Source organism: Anomaloglossus baeobatrachus, chromosome 2, assembly GCF_048569485.1.
Source record: "Anomaloglossus baeobatrachus isolate aAnoBae1 chromosome 2, aAnoBae1.hap1, whole genome shotgun sequence".
NCBI classification, from domain to species: Eukaryota; Metazoa; Chordata; class Amphibia; order Anura; family Aromobatidae; genus Anomaloglossus; species Anomaloglossus baeobatrachus.
Genome location: NC_134354.1, coordinates 791,505,588 through 791,525,658, shown reverse-complemented (window position 1 = coordinate 791,525,658; position 20,071 = coordinate 791,505,588). Strand labels below are relative to the sequence as shown.

Genomic DNA, 20,071 nt, shown 5'->3' with positions numbered 1-20,071 from the left:
TTTCATGAATAACATGTTGAAAATACTTATAGAGAACGATGAAGGAGAGTAACAGTATATTTTCCAAAATAATCATCATATTAAACACTACAAGTACCATAATATGAGCCTCGGGCATGCACTGTCCCCTTGTACTCTCCAGAGATGGGATGAACACCGCACTGTCCTGTGCCCAACTTCACCACTGCAAATCTTAGAACCTTCTTCTCACGACCCCTCGTAAACTGATGCACATACAATACATAGATAAAGTTGTGCATAGGACACTCCATTATTTCAGGGTCTGTACCACAGGACTGGCTCATAGAAAATGTGGTGCAAAAATTCTTAAAAAGGGACAAAAATGGAGCCTGGAAATTATAGGCTGGTAAATTTAACCTCTACTGTAGGTAAATTCTTTGAGGGTTTCCTAAGAGATGCTATCCTACAGTATCTCAACAAAATTAATCTCATGACCCAACATCAACATGGGTTTATGAGTAGAGATGAGTGGGCCTGTGGAAGTTCGGGTTCTGCTAGTCCAGCGGAACTTTTTTAAATGTTGGTTTTGGACCCTGACTTGACCTGAACTTTATTTGAAGTCATTGATTGGCAGTTCGGGTCTCTGCCCACATGCAGCTAGCCATAATGAGAACACTTCTGGGGGAGGGGGAGTGGGGTTTTTGTCCATTTTATTTTTTTGGGTGCACACTACATCTGATCACACTGTTGTTACCCTCAGTGTGAGCTGATCAAACACCGCAAGCAGGCTGCACTTGGCCGAGCACCGTGTATACTCAAGCACAGTAATACTCGCGCGAGTGGTTGCATTCGTAAAGCACCTGAATTCCGAACCCAAACTTTGTTTTCTTGGAAAAGTCTGAGTTTGTACCGAACACCGAATTTCAGGTTCAGTCATTTCTATTTATGAGTGATTGGTCCTGTTGGATTAATCTAAGTTCTAGGCTGCACAAAAATTTTGCAGGTAAAGAAGGAAACACCATAAATGTAATGAATTCAGTGTGTAATATCCCTATTCATACATAATTCTTCGACTTTCACATTCGAGGTCATTTGGCTTTGAGAAAGAGGAAAAATAATCAATCGCTGAAACTTGAATGGGAAGACCGACCACAGGTAATAAATTCAATATCAATAAGATTCAGGGCAGAATCTGAAACCACAAATGCAGGTGTAAAATTAAGACCTGTTTTAGTCTCCAAGGACACCTGTAGATAAAACCCTGACGCCCTAAAATAAACTTTCGGAACCTGCATCTTCACACTTGAGGTTTTTTCTCTTCTCTTTTAAAATTCATTAATGTACTTGAAACATTGAACCACAACGTGACCAGAATGACCACAAAATAGACAAAAATGAGTTGGTGTTCTGCGTTCTGTACCCTTTCTGGCATCTCTGCAAGCACCTATTTGCATAGGTTCTTCAGTCTCAACTGATGAAGAAGCCACCAAAACACCCTTAAATGTGTCTCCATCCCTCAAGCGACTGTCCATAAAAAAGTGTAAATGGTTCCACTAAACTCGAAGAAGCCAATTCATTAAAACTGATTATGTCCAACTGATAAGGAAAGCCATTGGATCAAATACTTAATTAACCATGAGACGTAGGGGATTGTGGGAAAATACCGGTGAAACGTATTATTTCACCTTACATAGTTCAGATATATCATTGTGTGACACACATTAAAGATGGCTGCCATTTCCTGTTCTCCATACCCTGCCCTGGTATGCAGGGAATGCCCAGATGGGAGAAAAGGACCAACCCGCTGATGACCTCACGGACCAACCCAATTACCGGCCCACGGATCAGCCCATGGACTAGCCCGTTGATCAACCCACTGACCAATGAGCACATCCGAGCACGCCCACTGTAGAGCCAACCACGCCCCTTTTCCTGGCTTATATAAGCAGGGGCTCTGTTGAAATAAACTAGTGATGGGCAGTCCAGCTCTTTTTGATGATCCGGTTCCCGTGGCTCCGCTCACCAAAAAGGGCCGGCTCTTTCGGATTGTTCATGGCTCCCTATTAAATATGTGTTCATCCCATCCAAGATTATATTAACGCTGCCGAAACCTCGCCCACTATCGGCTAAACCCCGCCCACTTAAAAATGCCCAATTAAATTGTTGCGTGGGCAGGGTTTGTTCAGGTGAGCGGGGTTTCTTCTACTGAACACCGGACTTTTACACCCAACGAGAGCCGTTTAGAGAATTCAGTGGCTCTCACTGTCAGTCACAGCAGGGAGCCGAATCTTTGTGTCAGATCATTTGCGACACATCACTAAAATAAACCTCTCTGGTGCCAATCTCCGATGAAGTAGAGATTCACATCTGACCCTTTGGTGTTAATTCTTCCACGCATGCACTTGATCAATACCAATTAAGTCAGGAGAAGGCAACTTTATTATCCATAGCAACCAATCATTGTTTTCACTCTACCAGAGCCACCAATCACAGCGCAGCTTTCACTCTACCACAGCCACCAGCTTGCATTTTACCAGACCAACCAATCACAACATTTTTTCATTTCACCACAGCTGTTTAAAAACGTGAGCCCTGATTGGTCGCTATGGACCACAACGACAGCTTTACCTCCAGACCCCGGCGGCCGCCGTCTCCTGACTCAGCCCTTTAGGCCTGGTTCCCATTAGCATCTAAATCGTAGGAGGGAAACACGAGAAAATCTCTCATTGCACTGGGACCAATGTTATGTAACGAGGCAGAGCAGATCTGTGTCTCCTTAGCTCTAATCAGACTGAGAAAAGGAATCACAGCATGCCGCGACTGTCAGCGAGCCTCGGATCATGGCCGCCCATACAAGTCTATGGAAGCACGGGACACATCGGACTGCACTCAAATGTCATGAGGCCAATTTACGCCAAGACAGACGATGGAGAAGATGGAGAAATTCATCTCTTCTCCACACGTGGGCTCCGATTCTCCCATGGACAGGGTCGGATCACAGTGATGGCGCTCGGCTCACGCTCGCAGCAGAGTTTATGTAGGAGATCGCATCCGAACCTACCCGCTGGTGTGACCCCGGCCTCACATTTACTCTGGATGGACCCCAGAACTTGCTCTCCAAATATTTTGCATTTGTGAAACAGGTTCTGAGGCAGCCGTGCACATAGACGCGTCACATACCTACCTGTGTGCGGGGAAGATGGGATGGAGGCTTATATGTAAGGAGCAGCCGATGAAGGGGCAGCAGCAAGAGGACCAGGAGGACGCGGAGGAGGAGCACATATACCGGGGAGGCGTCACTGCGTCTTCTCCGGGCTCCGGGGGAGGTTTTCTGGGAGGTTTCCTGGTTTTGTGATGAGATTTGTCTCCTCCATTCCCCTCAGTCCTGCAGCAGCATTTCCTGTCCCTGTAGACTACATCTCCCGGCATCCCATGCCCCCCTCTCCTCCCATATGTGTGATCCCCCTCACTGCAGAAATCACTGGCTCCTCACACCTCCCTCTGCTCTTCTTCTGCATGGAAAAAATTGTGGAGTTCAGGCTGCAGCCTTCCTGTCCCTGCAGTGGGAGCGGCCATCTTGTTGGTGGGAGTCTCCTAGTTACCAGGACTCCCAGTATTACACATGGTGGCTGCTGCTCCTGAGCTCAGGGACACAGGAGATGGAGGATTTGTGGTAGAAGCCATCGTACTCACGGCTCATATAATATACCATTATTATTCCAGCACTATATATACACATGAATCAGAGCGGCCGGTTACACAGCAGATGGCGGCACCCAGCTTTCTGGAGATCCTGAAAGGCAAATGTGCCTGTTTATTCTGGGATTATTCAGCTTTCCTATAATGCTGCATAATTAAGCGGATTTTTCTTGCAGGAGCGTTGGGAAGCAGCGAGACAGGGGTGTAAGTATCGTATATGCAGGTGTTGCAGTCAGGCCCTGGAGCTCAGGGGACCACAAAGACCCTTTTGGCCCAAGTGAAAAAAAAATACAATTAAAGACCCGTTATAGTTGAGGTGAGTAGTAGTAGGAGTGGACCCACTGGACCACAGGGCTCACCCGGCTTACCCTGATGTGGGAGGGGCTTAACTAAGCGACCACTGGGGTGGGTGCCAGCAGGTGCCATTCCCAGGGCAGTGTCCCGGACTATGGCAGCTGACCCCAAGGACGGACATACACAGGTACAGACGGGTACAGTCTCTGGTGCAGGTGGGTGCAGCCGGGATGGCTGAGGCAGACAGGTACGGTGGGCATGACAGGACAAAACAAGTATGGAAAGGTGGAAACAGGTAATGGTAACGGTAACGGGACAGGAGCACGGGACCTGACAGCTAGCTAGCAGATGGGTAGACTGGCTAACTAAAGGCATTGCACAGGCGATGCTTCAAGTACATAGGCTGAGAGGCATTTCCTGGAAATGGCGCCCCAGTCCTTTAAGAGCAGGGCAGGCATGTCCTTAAGCGCAAACCTGGTGAGGTGCATAGGCCCCAGGAGGGGGAGGCAGAGGAGCACATGGATGACCGTGGGAGTGCGGAGGAGGACGCAGTCTGGTCGCAGCGGTGAGTCAGTCGCCGTCCCTCCTGAGGAGAGGCGGGGTAGTGCAGGAACACTGGCGCTACAGTGCCCCTGTTGAAAATGTTGCATTGCGGCCCATGAACTTCAGGTTACGTGCCTGCAATGAGGTTTGTTGGAGACACGGCAGATCAGGAGGCGTAGTCGGCTGCTGCCATTTCATGTGTTTATTATATATTCTATAGAGTCATTACACACAGAGGGATCTATTTCACATGTTTATTTCTGTTAATGTTGATGATTATGGCTTACAGCCAATTTCCATTGCACTCAAAAGTCATTAGTTCAAAATAATTTGAATATCATATAAAACCAACTGAAAAAAATGATTTTAAACTCAGAAATGTTGAAAAAAAAAGGGGGGGAGGGCATCACTAGATATTATGGGATCTATACCAAAAACATGCCAAAGCTCAACAAAAATAAACAAAGAAAAAAAAGAAGAATGGCATGCACACACTTGGGATCTCCAGATAAATTACAGTGTATTTATTATTAACTAGCTGTACTACCCAGCTTCGCCCGGGTTAATAACTGTTGTTAACAAAATAGAATGTATTAATAAAAGTTATTCTGCACACAAACACCACAAAACACATAGATATAAGTATAATTATTAAAAGGCAAAAACTAAGCTAATAGAAGCATTTCACAACATATATTTCAACACCACAGATATTCCACACAGATTTAACTAAATTGGCCAAGTAATGTGCTTCGTCTATCTCTTTCCAGGTCTGTCTCTTTCCCCATCTGTCTCTTTCCCCGTCTGTCTCTTTCCCCATCTGTCTATTTCCCCGTCTGTCTCTTTCCCCGTCTGTCTCTTTCCCCATCTGTCTCTTTCCCTGTCTGTCTCTTTCCCCGTCTGCCTGTCTCTCTCTCTTTTTTTGTCTGTCTCTATCTCTCTGTTTCTTTCCCCATCTGTCTCTTTCTAGGTCTGTCTCTTTCCCAGGTCTGTCTCTTTCCCCGTCTGTCTCCCCGTCTCTTTGTCTGTGTCTTTTCCTGTCTGTCTCTTTCCCTGTCTGCCTGTCTCTGTCCTTGTCTGTCTCTATTTCCCTGTCTCTTTCCCCGTCTGTCTCTATCAAGGTCTGTGTCTTTCCCCATCTATCTTTGTCTGTCTCTCTGGCTGTCTCCTCCTTCCCTGTCTGCCTGTCTCTGTCCCTGTCTGCATGTCTGTCTGTCTCTTTCCCCATCTGTCTCTTTCCCCAACTGTCTCTTTCCAGGTCTGTCTCCTTCCCCATCTGTCTCTGTCTGTCTCTTTCACCGTCTGTCTCTATCTCTCTGTCTCTTTCCCTGTCTGTTTCTCTGTCTGTCTGTCTCTCTCTATCCGTCTCCCCACCGACATCCTATTACCTCACATATAAGCTTCTTATACTATGAATGTCTTTTGTTCCTATAGCAACCAATCACAGCTCCTACTAATAACCTGTAGTTCCAGGCTCCATTTACTTTAACGGAGGCATGTTTTTTGGAGAGTAACTGTAAAGCGCAGGGTTAAATTTTCCTGTCAAAACATAGTCTACGACGTTCCCTGGGTCAAATGAGGTGTCTGTGCAAAATGTCGTGATTGTAAATGCGACGGTGCTGATACACTTTTCATTTCACTTTTTCCCCATTATGTAGATAGGGGCAAAATTGATTGGTAAATTGGAACGTGCGGGGTTAAAATTTCACCTCACAGCATAGCCTATGATGCTCTCGGGGTCCAGACGTGTGAGTGTGCAAAATTTTGTGGCTGTAGCTGCGACGGTGCAGATACCAAACCCGGACATACACACACACACACATAGACACATTCAGCTTTATATATTAGATATACAAAAGGAAAAACAACATCAGCAATAATTAAAAACATTTAAAAGCACATACATAAGGACATGTTACTGTATAGAACAATTGCCCCCCTTTTGCAATGCACAAGGGCTAATGAACAGGCAGGTGAAACATATTTCAACCTTAGATCCTCACAAGATCTCCTTCTCTGCTCCTCTCTTATCTCCCCTTCCCACAATCGTGTACAAGATTTCTCCCGCGCATCCCCCATACTCTGGAACGCTCTACCTCAGCACATCAGACTCTCACCTACCGTGGAAAGCTTCAAGAGGAACCTCAAGACCCACCTCTTCCAACAAGCCTACAACCTACAATAGCCCTCAGTCCAGTAGACCACTGCACAACCAGCTCTGCCCTCACCTATTGTACCATCACCCACTCCCTGTAGATTGTGAGCCCTCGCGGGCAGGGTTCTCTCTCCTCCTGTAGACTGTGAGCCCTCGCGGGCAGGGTCCTCTCTCCTCCTGTAGACTGTGAGCCCTCGCGGGCAGGGTCCTCTCTCCTCCTATACCAGTCTGTCTTGTACTGTTAATGATTGTTGTACGTATACCCTCTTTCACTTGTAAAGCGCCATGGAATAAATGGCGCTATAATAATAAATAATAATAATAATATTTGTGCTGCAGCATAACACTATACACAACAAGCTAAATATTAAGTGCTCCTGGAAAAACAGTTGCTTCCTTCTGCTCAGGCAATGTTCCCCAACTCTGAGGACTGTTTTTTCCAGCAGGACAATGCGCCATGCCACACAGCTAGGTCAATCAATGTGTGGATGAAGGACCAACACATCAAAACCCTGTCATGGCCAGCCCAATTTCCAGACCTGAACCTTATTGAAAACCTCTGGAATGTAATCAAGAGAAAGATGGATAGTCACAAGCCATCAAAGAAGAACTGCTTACATTTCTGCACCAGAAGTGGCATAAGGTCATCGTCCAAAAGCAGTCTGGAAAGCATGCCGAGACGCATGAAAGCTGGGATTAATAATCATGGTTATTCCACAAAATATTGATTTCTGAACTCTTCTTGAGGTAATATATGTATATATATATATATATATATATATATATATATATATATATATATATATATATATATATATATTATATATATATAATTTATTTTTTTTACCCAGTTCAAAACCAGGGATTGGAGTCCCAGGAAGCCTCCTCTGCACATTACCAGGGCATTCTGGGAATAAAGAAAAGTCTCCTTAAGCAGAACAATTGCTTTGATTAGACTGGGCTCATTGCTTTGAGGACACGGAAAAACTATGCGCCGTCAAGCGTGCAAATGTGTACATTTCATACCGAGGAACAGCGGATGCAAAGGTAAAGTTAAAAAAAAACCCCCAGGTACAGTCATCCAAATTTTAAGCAATATGGAAGACGTGAAACTCCACATGGTGAGCTGCAACACATGCCATATGTTCAAGGATCTACCAGACAAAAAAATCCAACTTCACCTGCTACAAATGCAGACTAATGGCGAAAAGGTGCACGGGCTAAAAAAAAGAATAGCAATGTTAAAGCTCATTAAAGAAGGTGAGGATTTCTTGGCTGAAGCAGAAGCAATCCTTCAGGACTCTGAGAGGGAGAAAAGCTCCAGAGCACATGCACAGGGAAAAAAAATGGATATATGTGGCCAAAAGGAACCAGCGGATCACAAGACCACCACCAGGTGCACAACTGAGGAACCAATCTCAAACCTTCATGCAGAAGGACGAAAATGGCACAACACAAGACGAGACCATTCCAACAAAAGAAGAAACAAAAGTCATCCAGAAACACTCAGGAGCATAAAAAAATAGTGTGTCTGGGAGGAAAAGAAGAGTGGTAGTTATGGGTGACTCACTACTAAGAGGCACAAAGGCAGCTGTCTGTAGGCCGGACCTATCCACACGAGAAGTATGCTGCCTCCCGGGAGCAAAAATCAATGATGTGACCGACAGGATACCAAACCTCCTAAGTTCCAAGGACAACAACTTATTCATACTGATACATGTAGGCACAAATGACACGTCAAAAAATGACCTATCAACTATCTACAAAGACTTAAAATCTGGCAAAGAAGGAGAAGGAACTGGATGCGCAGGTAGTTTTCTCATCAATGCTCCCACTTGATGATCATGGCACCAGGAGATGGAATAGGAGAAGTGAAGTGTAGAAGTGAACAACTGGCTAAGATGGTGATGCAGACAGCAAGGATTCGGATTTCTGGACCATGGTGTGAATTACCTCTAGGATGGACTCCTCGCTAGAGACGGGTTACACCTTACAAAAATTGGAAAACACATTTGCCAGAAGACTTGCCAGACTCATCAGGAGGACTTTACACTAGAAGAAGAAGGGATGGGAGAAAAAATGTCAGACAAGAACATGCAGCTGAAGGACATGCTAAACAAGGATACTAGATGTGGTAAAGAGGACGAAGGACAGGAGACTCAGAATGAATCTAAGAAAAGGGGAGTAACAGAGCATAAACTAAAATGTTTTTACACAAATGCACAAAGCATGGGAAACAAACAAGAAGAACTAGAGCTAGTAATACAGAAAGAAAACTATGATGTCATTGGCATCACAGAAACCTGGTGGAGTGACACAGAAAGCTGGTGGAGTGACACAGAAAGCTGGTGGAGTGACACAGAAACCTGGTGGAGTAACACAGAAACCTGGTGGAGTAACACAGAAACCTGGTGGAGGGACACAGAAACCTGGTGGAGGGACACAGAAACCTGGTGGAGGGACACAGAAACCTGGTGGAGGGACACGCATGATTGGAACATACAGATGGAAGGATACAACTTATTCAAAAAGAATAGAACAAAAGAGGAGGAGGAGTTGTATTGTATACTAAAAAAGATCACATCTACACAGAAATTAAAGATTCAGAGAATGAGAATCAATTAGATGATATTTGGGTAAGCATACATGGAAAAAACAACGGAAAGGACATCATAATTGGCGATTATTATAGACAACTGGGTTAGAGGATATGGATGTAATTTTTTTCCAAACCAAATGTCCACGTTCTGAAAAAACCCATGAAATAGTGATAATGGGAGATTTCAACTACCCAGACATTCATTGGGAAATTCATAGGCAAGAGTAAAGGCTCATTCCAATTTGTGTCGTAAAAATACTTTTTCTAAAGATCTGTTTATGTGTGCTACTAGATATAGGGATTATACTGTAGATATGTGCACAGAACTGTAGTGGTCCTGGGTGCACTGGGGACCTGACAGGTTCCCTTTAAGCACCACAAAACTGCAAATGAAGGATGGCAAATCTTCTGTAAGGAAATCCTTAACGCACAAGATCTAACAATAACTAAAAGGAAGAAAAATGGGAAAGACCTAAAAAACAAACAAACCAGGATTGATGAGTAAAAAACTACATCACCTGCTAAAAAAAAACAAACCCAAAAAAGGAAACATACAAGTGGAAGGTGGTGATTATACTTAGGGAAGAATACTCTGCAAGACAAGCCTCAAAGGAGCTAAGTAGTGATGAGCGAGCATGCTTGTAACTACTCGGTACTCGCACGAGTATCACTGTACTCGGGCTGCTCGGCGGGTACCGAGTAATTTTGCAATACTCGTGCTTTACTCGTGGTCTTCATCCCTGCATGTTGGCGCTCTTTTGAGAGCCAGCCCTCATGCAGGGATTGGCTGGCAGACCACTGCAATGCCACAGCCCTGTTAGTTGTGGAATTGCAGTGATTGGCCGGCCTGCACAGCGTGACCGAGCCTTTATACCGGCCGGCGCGCTGTGCTCTGTACACAGCCATCTCATATTCCCTGCTTTCCACGCCCACAGGCGCCTATGATTGGTTGCAGTGAGACACGCCCCCACGCTGAGTGACAGGTGTCACACTGCACCCAATCACAGCAGCCGGTGGGCGTGTCTATACTGTGCAGTAAAATAAATAAATAAATAATTAAAAAAACGGCGTGCGGTTCCCCCCAATTTTAATACCAGCCAGATAAAGCCATACAGCTGAAGGCTGGTATTCTCAGGATGGGGAGCCCCACGTTATGGGGAGCCCCCCACCCTAACAATATCAGTCAGCAGCTGGCCAGAATTGCCGCATACATTATATGCGACAATTCTGGGGCTGTACCCGGCTCTTCCCGATTTACCCTGGTGCGTTGGCAAATCGGGGTAATAAGGAGTTATTGGAAGCCCATAGCTGCCAATAAGTCCTAGATTAATCATGTCATGCGTCTATGAGACACCCTCCATGATTAATCTGTAAGTTACAGTAAATAAACACACACACACCAGAAAAAATCCTTTATTAGAAATAAAAAACACACACATATACCCTGGTTCACCACTTTAATCAGCCCGAAAAAGCCCTCCTTGTCCGGCGTAATCCAGGATGCTCCAGCGTCGCTTCCAGCGCTGCTGCATGGAGGTGACCGGAGCTGCAGCAGACACCGCCGCTCCGGTCACCTCCACACAGCAAATGAACACAGCCGCGCGATCAGCTGCTGTCACTGAGGTTACCCGCTGTCACCGCTGCATCCACCGGTGGCCGCGGGTAACCTCAGTGACAGCAGCTGATCGCGCGGCTGTGTTCATTTGCTGTGTGGAGGTGACCGGAGCGGCTGTGTGTGCTGCGGCTCCGGTCACCTCCATGCAGCAGCGCTGGATGCGACGCTGGATCATCCTGGATTACGCCGGACATGGAGGGCTTTTTCGGGCTGATTAAAGTGGTGAACCAGGGTATATGTGTGTGTTTTTATTTCTAATAAAGGATTTTTTCTGGTGTGTGTGTGTTTATTTACTGTAACTTACAGATTAATCATGGAGGGTGTCTCATAGACGCCTGACATGATTAATCTAGGACTTATTGGCAGCTATGGGCTGCCAATAACTCCTTATTACCCCGATTTGCCAACGCACCAGGGCAAATCGGGAAGAGCCGGGTACAGTCCCAGAACTGTCGCATATAATGTATGCGGCAATTCTGGGCGGCTGTTGGCTGATATTGTTAGGGTGGGGGGCTCCCCATAACGTGGAGCTCCCCATCCTGAGAATACCAGCCTTCAGCCGTATGGCTTTATCTGGCTGGTTTTAAAAATGGGGGGAACCGCACGCCGTTTTTTTTAATTATTTATTAATTTTAATTATTAATTTTAATTATTTATTAAATAATTTAAAAAAACGGCGTGCGGTTCCCCCCATTTTTAAAACCAGCCAGATAAAGCCATACGGCTGAAGGCTGGTATTCTCAGGATGGGGAGCTCCACGTTATGGGGAGCCCCCCACCCTAACAATATCAGCCAACAGCTGCCCAGAATTGCCGCATACATTATATGCGACAGTTCTGGGACTGTACCCGGCTCTTCCCGATTTACCCTGGTGCGTTGGCAAATCGGGGTAATAAGGAGTTAATGGCAGCCCATAGCTGCCAATAAGTCCTAGATTAATCATGTCAGGCGTCTCCCCGAGATTCCTTCCATGATTAATCTGTAAATTACAGTTAAAAAACACACACATCCGAAAAATCCTTTATTAGAAATAAAAAACACTAACAAAGTCCCTCATTACCAATTTATTAACCCCGACAAACCCTCCATGTCCGGCGTACTCCACGGACTCCGGCGTCGCGTCCAGCTCTGCTGCATGGAAGTGACAGGAGCTGCAGAAGACACCGCCGCTCCGGTCACCTCCACGCAGCTAATGAAGACAGCCGTGCGATCAGCTGAGCTGTCACTGAGGTTACCCGCTGTCACTGGATCCGGTGACGGCGGGTAACCTCAGTGACAGCTCAGCTGATCGCGCTACTCACCTCATTTGCTGCGTGGAAGTGACCGGAGCGGCTGTGTGTGCTGCAGCTCCGGTCACCTCTATGCAGCAGCGCAGGATGCGACGCTGGAACATCCTGGATGACGCCGGACATGGAGGGCTTTTTGGGGCTGATTAAAGTGGTGAACCAGGGAATGTGTGTGTGTTTTTTATTTCTAATAAAGGATTTTTCGGGTGTGTGTGTTTATTTACTGTAACTTACAGATTAATCATGGAAGGTTTCTCGGGGAGACGCCTGACATGATTAATCTAGGATTTAGTGGCAGCTATGGGCTGCCATTAACTCCTTATTACCCCGATTTGCCAAAGCACCAGGGCAAATCGGGAAGAGCCGGGTACAGCCCCAGAACTGTCGCATATAATGTATGCGGCAATTCTGGGCGGCTGCTGACTGATATTGTTAGGCTGGGGGGCTCCCCATAACGTGGAGCTCCCCATCCTGAGAATACCAGCCTTCAGCCGTATGGCTTTATCTGGCTGGCATTAAAATGGGGGGGACCGCACGCCGTTTTTTTTTAATTATTTATTAATTTATTTTACTGCACAGTATAGACACGCCCACCGGCTGCTGTGATTGGGTGCAGTGTGACACCTGTCACTCAGCGTGGGGGCGTGTCTCACTGCAACCAATCATAGGCACCGGTGGGCGGGGAAAGCAGGGAATAGGAGATTGTTTAATGAGCGGCCGGCTTTTTCAAAATAGTAAAAGCCGCCGGTCACCTCCACGCAGCTAATGAAGGGAATAGCGCGATCAGCTGCTGTCAGTCAGGTAACTCCCGGCCACCGCTGGATCCAGCGGTGCCGCGATTAACCTCAGTGACAGCAGCTGATCGCTCTACTCACCTCAGTTGGTGCATGGAGCTGACTGGAGCGGCGGTGAGTAGCGCGATCAGCTGAGCTGTCACTGAGGTTACCCGCGGCCACCGCTGCATCCACCGCTGGATCCAGGTAACCTCAGTGACAGCTCAGCTGATCGCTATACTCATCTCATTAGCTGCGTGGAGCTGACAGGAGCGGCGGTGTCTTCTGCAGCTCCTGTCACTTCCATGCAGCAGAGCTGGACGCGACGCTGGAGGACTGTGGAGTACGCCGGACATGGAGGGTTTGTCGGGGTTAATAAATTGGTAATGAGGGACTTTGTTAGTGTTTTTTATTTCTAATAAAGGATTTTTCGGGTGTGTGTGTTTTTTAACTGTAATTTACAGATTAATCATGGAAGGAATCTCGGGGAGAAGCCTGACATGATTAATCTAGGATTTAGTGGCAGCTATGGGCTGCCATTAACTCCTTATTACCCCGATTTGCCAACGCACCAGGGTAAATCGGGAAGAGCCGGGTACAGCCCCAGAACTGTCGCATCTAATGTATGCGGCAATTCTGGGCGGCTGCTGACTGATATTGTTAGGGTGGGGGGCTCCCCATAACGTGGAGCTCCCCATCCTGAGAATACCAGCCTTCAGCCGTATGGCTTTATCTGGCTGGTATTAAAATTGGGGGGACCGCATGCCGTTTTTTTTAATTATTTAATTATTTATTTCACTGCACAGTATACACACACCGGCTGCTGTGATTGGTTGCAGTGAGACAGCTGTCACTCAGTGTGGGAGCGTGTCTCACTGCAACCAATCATAGGCGCCGAAAAGCAGGACAGCAGGGAATAGGAGATTGATTAATGAGCGGCCGGCTTTTTCAAAAGAGGAAAAGCCACCGGAGTTTGAACAGCTGTGCAGCGCCGCGGCAGTGATCGGGGAACGGTAAGTAAGAGAGAGGGGGGGGAACTGACCGACAGACTGTGAGAGGGGGACAGACAAGACAGAGAGAGACAGACCGACGGACTGAGGGAGATAGAATAAAAAAAAAAAAATGACCGACATCGCTAGTAAAAAGCACAAAACGTGCGTTTTGGACATCGGAGTGCCACACAAGGTTTTCATGTAAAATCTTTCATGTATTAATCTCAAAAAGTAACATACACCAGCTCTATCTCACTATTGGGTATGTGCCCTTAACATTTCCGCCATGAAAATTCATTTTGGTGTCATTTTGGAAGGTTTTCTGGTGAGTCCGTAAAAATGGCGTAAAACTCGGACAAAATTGTTCACATCTGTGACTTTTGAGTGATAAATGCTTCAAGGGGTCTTCCCCATGCTGATGCCATGTCATTTGAGCACTCTTCTGAGACTTTTGTGACATTTTTAGGGTTTCTCCATGCTGCCGGGGGGTCATTTCACAAAAATACTCGGGTCTCCCATAGGATAACATTGGGCTCGGTGCTCGGGCCGAGTACACGAGTATCTTGGGAGGCTCGGCCCGAGCTTCGAGCACCCGAGCTTTTTAGTACTCGCTCATCACTAGAGCTAAGGCCAAACACAAACTGAGGCTGCAAAAAGGCCAAAAGTAATGTAAAGGGATTTCTGGGTATGTTAAAAGCAAAATAAATGCTCTCTGTCGGTGTCAACCCTCCCTTGGACGTGGCCAAGACTGAACTGCCGCAAACTAGTGGTGGGATATGGTGTCGGGCAGACTCTATGCACAATACATGCCCCCAGAGGAAAATGTGATCTGATTCGTGTGTTTGGACCGCTGATGCCGGTGACTGATAGTCCGAACTTTCCTCCGGGTGCTTCCGCTACCCTCTTCTTGGAATGGTACTAAAAGGACGCCTCTTCACCTTATCCATGATGCCCCACAGTGACAGACCCTTCCACTTCCGGTAATCCTGGGGGAGAAACCCCAAAAATTACGCCACAACTTTGAATATGCTCAACTCCAGCACTTCCTTACATCCTTTACACAGGAGCATGAGCCCTCATTCTCTCAATCCCCTTTTGAGGCCATGTGTACTACAAAGACTACCCCTAATCACAATATTTCAGCTATATACAAATTGCTGGTCTCGGGAGGTTTGGACGCTCTCCCCCCCTTTTGTGGAGCGTGGGAGGGGGAACTCAACCAAACGTTCTCTAAAGAACAATGGGAGCGTTGCTTCCATTTGTCACATAAATCTGTGACTGCCACTAAGTCCCAGGAGACCAGTTATAAAGTCATATCACGATGGTACAGGGTCCCTTCCCTCCTCCATAGGTGGTGGCCCGATATTCCGGACAATTGTTGGAGATGTGGGACTCAGGGGGGTACTATGACACATATCTGGTGGTCATGCACAGCCCTGAGGACCTTCTGGGAGGGAGTGCTGGAGGCGATCAAAGAGGTCTCAGGAGTGGTGGTGCCTAGAAGTCCTGAGGCGGTCCTGCTCTATATGTTTCCTATGTCCCAGACAGCTTATAAAAAATCTGTTCTGCGATACCTTCTGCAGGCCGCCAAGACTGTTATACCTCGCCACTGGAAGACGGCGGACTCTCCAACCTTGGAAGAGTGGATTGTCGAAGTGAATGCAATATATATCGGATGGAGAGGGTTCTGGCCCAATCGCGGGGGGATGCGGAACTTCTGATCACAAAATGGTTTCACTGGGAGTCCTATTTGGCAGGGTCTAGTTCGAACTCATGACATAACTTCACTTCTGACCGAGACTCTGTCTCTTTACATGAACATGGTGGGTTGGCGATGGCCCCGTGGTATTCTTTTTGTTGTTGTTCCTTTCTCCATTCTTCCTCTTACTTTTCAACTTTCCTTCTTAGGAGTTTTCTTTTGTGATAAGTTTCCATTGTGGGGGATCGGGGGGAGAGGGGAGGTCCTTGCATAAAGATTCTTCATGTGTGACGCCCTGGGTGTCCGTCACAACGCTGTATTAAAGAGACGCATTCCGGCTCCTTCTCTTCCCCCCTTTCTTTCTTCTTTCACTGGACCTTATTGTCCCGAAATTCACGATTTGTCATGCAAAGTGGAATTTTATAACCTGTTATGTTTTTCATGAAAACCAATAAAATACTTACATTTAAAAGCAAAATAAAAGTGAAGGAGCCAATTGGAGTACTGCAGAATGAAAAAGGTGAAATAGTCAACAAAGTGGAGCAGCCAGCAGAGCTACAAATTTGTATTTTGTATCTGTCTCCTCCCAAAAAAACTAATGCAAGCATCAACATTAATCATAATAAAAATGAAGGTCAGGAGCAGTCCAAGTTAACAATAAGCAAAGGATTGATAGGAGAACACTTTTCCAAGTAAAAGGAAACCAAATCCCTAGGACCAGAGGATTTACACCTTAGATTCCTGAAAGATAGTAGAGGAAATAATAGTACCTGTCACAGGTGTGTCATGGTTGACACAGACCTGAGGTGTCCGGCTGTAGAAGGTCACAGAGTTTGGCTACACAAACTGCTCCCTGATATTTTGTAAATGGCATCCTATGTACCATCTCTGCTTAGGTTAAATCTCTAATCTTTTCGAGCCCTGCGAATATCCTCACCACTCAGCTGTTAATCATCACTTACCCTTTTGTCCTTAAATACTCACATTTCGCCTTGGTATTTGCTGGGCTTGAGTGCAAGTAGTCGGCTTGTAATCATCTGGAGAAACATGCTGTTCCTCTGCCTGAGTCTTCTTGGAGACAAGTTGTTTGTTCACTTCCCCCTAAATGTGCGCCCTGTGTCTTCTTTAGCGCTTAGTGGAGTTGACTAAGCGCTCATCCCATCCATTCCTTACCTTGGGTCCAGTTTAAGATCAGCCAAGGCCAGGTTTCCTGCTCGGTGCATAGGTGCGGAACCTATCTACGGTGGTAAGAGGAGCCAGGAGCCAGCAGAAGGTTGTATCAGAGGTCACCATCTCCCCCTTCCCTAGAAGCAGGGTTTCCCTCTTCCCTCCCTTTTCGCTATTTGCTTGGTATTTCCCTATACCTAGTGTGACAGTACCGTTTGCCATAATCTTCAAAAAGTCATGGGAAACAGGACTGGTCCCTCAAGATTGGAAAAGGGCAAATGTGGCTCCTATCTACAAAAAGGGCAAAAAAGAAGATCCAGAAAATTACAGGAAAGTAATCCTTACCTCCATAACAGGAAACATCTTTGAACAAATTGTCAAGCAACATTTAGTTAGGTACCTGGATATGAAGGCATTCATTAACCAGAGCAGCACGGCTTTATGACCAATAAATATTCTCAGACCAACCTGATTTCCTTCTAGAACAAAGTTACTGAATGGTTGGACCAGGGGAATGCCATGGATATAGTATACCTTGACCTCAATAAGACATTCGATAAAGTATCATATAACATATTTACTGAAAAAATGATCAGGTACGAAATCAACAAGATGGATTAAAAACTGGATTAATGATTGGGTACAATGAATAATATTAGGTGGCTGCACATCGAACTAGAGGAAAATCAAAAGTGGGGCCTTAAGGCTGGATCCAGTACTGTTTAATATCTTCATAAATGATCTGGACAATGGACTTATTGGGGAACTCTTAAAATGTGCAGATGATACTAAGATAGGAGGAGCAGCCAACACCAGAGAGGAAATAAGAATTAGGAATAACCCTCGACTCTGCTCTATCCTTCAAGCCACACATCCAAGCCCTCTTCACCTCATCCAGACTACAACTCAAAAATATCTCCCGGATCCGTGCTTTCCTTAACCAAGAATCAGCAAAAACATTAGTGCATGCCCTCATCATCTCCCGCCTCGATTACTGCAACCTCCTGCTCTCTGGTCTCCCTTCCAACACTCTTGCACCCCTCCAATCTATCCTAAACTCTGCGGCCCGCTTAATCCACCTCTCCCCTCGCTATTCCCCAGCCTCGCCACTCTGCCAATCCCTTCACTGGCTTCCCATCGCCCAACGACTCCAGTTCAAAACATTAACCATGACATACAAAGCCATCCACAACCTGTCTCCTCCTTACATCTGTGACCTAGTCTCCCGGTACCTACCCACACGCAACCTCAGATCCTCACAAGATCTCCTTCTCTACTCCTCTCTTATCTCCTCTTCCCACAATCGCGTACAAGATTTCTCCCGTGCCTCCCCCATACTCTGGAACGCTCTACCACAGCATATCAGACTCTCCACTACCGTGGAAAGCTTCAAGAGGAACCTCAAGACCCACCTCTTCCAACAAGCCTACAACCTACAATAACCCTCAGTCCAGTACACCACTGCGCAACCAGCTCTGTCCTTACCTATTGTACCATCACCCATTCCCTATAGACTCTGAGCCCTCACGGGCAGGGTCCTCTCTCCTCCTATACCAGTCTGTTTTGTACTGTTAATGATTGTTGTATGTATACCCTCTTTCACTGTAAAGTGCCATGGAATAAATGGCGCTATAAAAATAAATAATAATAATAATAATAATTCTTACCGTTAATTCGGTTTCTAGGAACCTTCTACGACAGTATAGGAAGTTGTCTCTCCACGCCCTAATCGGGACAGGAAGCACAAGAGAGGTTAAAAGGACCCTCCCACCTCCCATAGCCAGTGTCTTACAAAGAACCTATAGGATATGAGAAGTATAAACACATCCAGGAATATCGAGGATTAGGGAGGGAATTACGTGCTGTCATGGAAGGTTCCTAGAAATCAAATTAACGGTAAGAATAATTCTTAATTCTCTAGTCCTTCCACGACAGCATAGGAAGAATACCAACAGATTGATACCTAGGGGGGAGCACAGCCTGCAGGACTTTCCTGCCAAAAGCCAAATTCCTGTTGGAATCCAGGTCCAGACGATAATGCTTCGTGAAAGTATGGAGGGAAGACCATGTAGCTGCCTTGCAGATCTGCTCAGGAGAAGCCCCTGCCCGTTCAGCCCAGGAGACAGAGGTAGCTCTGGTGGAGTGTGCCGTAAATCCGGTAGGTGGTGACAGATGATGGTTGAGGTAGGCTTCTCTAATGGCTCGCACAATCCAGTTGTCGATAGTGCTTTTAGCCACCTTTTTGCCTTTATTCCGACTAAGGGGCTGGATAAATAAGTTGTGATCAATACGCCAAGTTGCCGTAAGGTCTAAGTAGTGTAACACCGTCCTGTGAACATCCAAAGAATGGAATACTTCCTCCCCTGGAGTCTGAGGATGCTGACAGAAAGAAAGAAGAACAATGGATTGAGATTGATGAAAATCCGAAACCACCTTGGGAAGGAAGGAAGGGTCCAGCTAAAAGACAATGCTGTCATCTCTGATGGTCAGGTATGGCTCCCGGATGGACAATGCTTGAAGTTACCACAAGAAAGGCAGTCTTGTGAGAAAGAGAACGGATGCCACAGGAGGACAGAGGTTCAAAAGGCGACTGAGAAAGTCTGGTAAGGACCACATTGAGATCCCAGGATGGTGTCAGGACCCTCTGCCGTGGGCAGATCCTACTAGCAGACACCATAAATCGGCGGATCCAGCGATGATCCGCCAAATTCGTATCAAAGACTGTACTGAGTACTGAGACCTGCACCTTTAAGGTGCTGGGTTTAAGGCCCAAGTCCAATCCATTCTGAAGGAAGTCGAGTATTTGAGCAATGTTAGGTAGGAGCATGTCAGAAGGACGAGAACCACACCAGGAGGAAAATTTCATCCAGGTTTTATTGTAAATACGATTAGTCACTGGTTTACGGTTCTTCTGTAGAGTAGCTACGACCCTGTCAGAAAGTCCCTGGGCCCTCAGTGCCTGGGCCTCAGAAGCCAGGCAGCCAACTTGAGTTTCGGGGGATCTGGATGGAATATCAGACCCTGAGACAGTTAACTGGGGTCTGGACCTAGGAGGAACAGTCCGTCGATTCTGAGAGTCAGGATCAGGCTGTACCAACTCCTCTGTGGCCACAGAGGAGCTACCAGGATAGTTGTGGCTCCGTCTTCTCTGATCTTCCGTAGGGTCCGTGCCAGAAGAGGAATAGGCGGGAAGGCGTAGGTGAGATGAAAGGACCAACTGTGGCAGAAGGCGTCCGCCCCCAACGCGTTGTCCCAAGGGTTCAGGGAGAAAATTGTTGCGACCTTGCG

The 20,071-nt window shown here is 46.5% G+C and overlaps 1 protein-coding gene across 1 annotated transcript in view; it reads right to left on the bottom strand.

Annotated features, from left to right (window-relative positions):
• LOC142290087 (uncharacterized) overlaps nt 1-3,447 on the bottom strand; it is a 159,962-nt gene extending 156,515 nt beyond the window's left edge. The window contains exon 1 of the mRNA XM_075334023.1: nt 3,146-3,447. The gene's annotated coding sequence lies outside the window, so the exon portion shown is untranslated. The remainder of the gene's footprint in view (nt 1-3,145) is intronic.
• Nucleotides 3,448-20,071: the final 16,624 nt, after the last annotated feature.